Genomic DNA, 3,427 nt, shown 5'->3' on the forward strand with positions numbered 1-3,427 from the left:
TTCCAAAAGATACTAGAATATATATCGGAAGTACTTATGGCTCTGAGAATGAGATTGAAATTGTATATTTTTATTTTGCAGTTAATAAACAATTCTAATCATTAGTTAAAACAAAAAGATTCGTACTCTGCATATAAATGTAGTTGCCATGCCTGGCACAGCGAGTTATCTAACTTGAAAGAAAACTCGCACTAAGACAGTTATTGTCGAAAACCTGCTGAAAAAAAAAAACAATTGTTTTTGTGATCCTTGCGTTTTTTTGATTTAAGAATATTAAGAATTTCAATTTTATTAATTTTTAAGTCTAAACTTTTAGTATATCGTTACATGACTACAAAATTGTGAAGAAAACCCCCATGGATATTCAAAGGCAATGCGCGTGCTTGATCTTAAAACAGAAATCTGCACTATACATCAATAGCACATGTTAATGCCATTGTTCATTTTTTGACAAGATATTTGGTGTCATCCGTGATTAAACTTCACGGACCTATCAACAGGTATAATCAAGACCAAAGGTTCTTAATGTCAACAAAAATAAACGCACACCCCATTCCTTCATGGTTCCGGCGTCATTGTTCCAATTCAGGGAGATATGTAAAGTTTTGAAGGTTTTTTGCAGGAGGGCTATGATAGCGCGTGCGCATAAAAAAAACACTTGCGCAAAAACCTGCGCAGAGACATGAATTATTATGTACTTGAAAAAAAGACGATGCAGAATGCATGTGCAATGTTGATGATGAATGCATTGTCAAGGCCAATGTTTGGTTTTTCTACGGTATGTGACTTAAACTATGTAATATGTTAGAGGAAACGCTCTCGTGGCTTTATATCACGTGATCTTAGATTTGATTATAAGTGCTTCTTCTCATTATTGGCGCATATTATTACGTATATTCAAGAACATAGTATTATTAAATCATTGGTATGATTAGCAAAGTTTTAAGCAAATTTGAAATGACAATGTTATTATGTTCTCGCATATTCTTGTGCCGTGGTATAACTATTACCAGTTGTTTTTTTCGAAGAAAATTTGTATAGTTTTTTCTGACATCTTATCTTGCCAAGGACTGAGTTCTTCCCTGGTGTGATATTCTTGTTCAATTATTAGTCTAGATCTATATTTTATAACAAAAAATAGTCTTTATTTCTCTCAAATAACTCTCTAACAGTTTCACTATCATTTTCATCTCAAAACGTTCAGTAATTTTTGTTCAAATAAAATAATTAACTGCATAAGAAGTACCGGCTAATTATGACATAAAACTCTGACTTTGATGGGGGACGGGAGGTGGAAGGGGGCTGCTGCTAATGCTGTTATATCTTGCTGCCCGACCCATTTGTAATCTGTCGCTTTGTGAATGTTTCGCGTATTTATGTAATGTATTTATGTACTGAATAGTTGCAATAATATATCTCAACAACGAATAACACCCTCCACCCAACTCCCAACAAAAAGGGAGAGAAAAAAGAGAGAAAAGGTAACGCATTATCATCAAGAACAACCAAAACAACAATTGAGAGAAAAAACTTCCTCTGAAATTATTCAGTATCAACAAACAAATGAGATATCAGATTTTTGTATAAATAGTAAAGTAGATATGTTAAAAGCATAATCGGGAAAATGCCATCTTAATGCATTTTAAATTTGCCTTCTAAATTTACATTACGTTTCGCTAATGTTTAACACCATCTGCTTTCAATTTAATTTTTAGAATTCATTGAAAATATGCCGAAGGTCGACCATTTTAGTAAAACATTACTTTTTAATATACTAATAGGGCTAGCTAGCCTCAAATATTACATTAAATTAAAATAAACATTTGTTGTTTTTACAAACAGGGAATCAATAATAGAGTTTTGGCAAAAAATATATCATATTTAAACGCAACGTTCACAAAAGTCATGGTTTTCATTTTAACGCGTACTTGATGCAAATTGTGGCTTGGCTTATATTTTACGTCTGTCCACATCAGACTCATAAAGCGCACGCGTTTTTTTGATCTTATCGTGCTAAGGATATCTACATGACGCCTGCCACAAACACCGGCGCTGATTTGTAGTAATTTGAAATTAATTTTCGCCCTGGAAGTTATCGCCTTACCGTTAGAAAAGATACTGGTCAAGCGAGGGCACAGATTGACCACTGTAAAACAGGTGTGGCTAATTATTTCCCATCATTTCAAAATGTCAGACACCTCGTAGAAATGTTTTGACAGCAGCATAAACAACGTGGAACTGTTAAACTAACGCCATTAAACGTATTAACGCCATTTGCAAGAATTTTGGTAATGTTCGAAAGTTGCGTGGACACAATTATGACATGTGTTTACAGTTATTTTGTGCCATTACATGATGGGAATAGGGCCTGGAATATTACCCTAACCCCTTTGTTTGTAAGTTACCATAATTTACCATATGTTGTTCTGAACTCGTGTTATTCTTTCTCATCAAAAATGCGCAAAATTTTCATCATAGTCATTACCATCCAAATCACAGAGTAACTGAATTACAAGGGTCCTAATAAGATGTGTACAGTGAAAACAAACATAAAATAAATGATAAGAAAACGTGAAGACTCTGAAAATGATATCATGTTTAATGCTATGTTACCTCATAATTTCATTTGCAAACAATTTTTACCAAGCAATAAAGAATTAAACATAAACATTACATGATTCACATTTTGTCCTGTCATTACAGTTACATATGTCGTTATAAATTCTTAAACATGACCTAATCAATTAAGTTTAAAGACCTCAGAAATATATTATTGCCAAAACGCAAAAGAAGCAAATGGTGACACAGCTGTACCTTTGAATAACTTTATGGAAACTTCACAAGATACCAGATTAAATCAAAATAATAAAAAAAGTTTTGGCTCTACGAATAACATTTTATGACTGAACGGGTTTTCGATAAATACAAACGTAAAGTAAGTACAAAGTAGGATTAGGTCAGAAAACAAGTAAACACTACTACCTATATATAAACGTTTGTCAAATCCTCTAATTTGTCCCAAGTACGGATTCTATATAATTGTATAATATTTATAAATAATATATCATATATTTTATTAATAAAATCATTTACAAACGCAGGGAGGTGGTATATTTTTTTGAATTATATACGTGAAACTGAACTATTATGAATTATTTCCATTTATAATAAAGTAATCATAGTCACACCCTTTTGATATCGTTCTTTATGAATATTACAATAGAAACTTACATGCATACAATTCATAAAGACATCTCATTTTATCATAATCAAATCTGGTAATAAAGACGAATTCCTAAGAAAATATGCATTTATCCAATTATACTAGCTTTTGAACATAAGCAGTTTGGATTCAAGTGACACGTGGAACCGCTATTTCTTTCATGAACACGCGTCGTTTTCTATTAATACTTCTAATATTTTACTA

This window comes from Ruditapes philippinarum, unplaced genomic scaffold, assembly GCF_026571515.1.
Source record: "Ruditapes philippinarum isolate M1 unplaced genomic scaffold, ASM2657151v2 ctg199_1_1_1_1, whole genome shotgun sequence".
Lineage (NCBI taxonomy): Eukaryota > Metazoa > Mollusca > Bivalvia > Venerida > Veneridae > Ruditapes > Ruditapes philippinarum.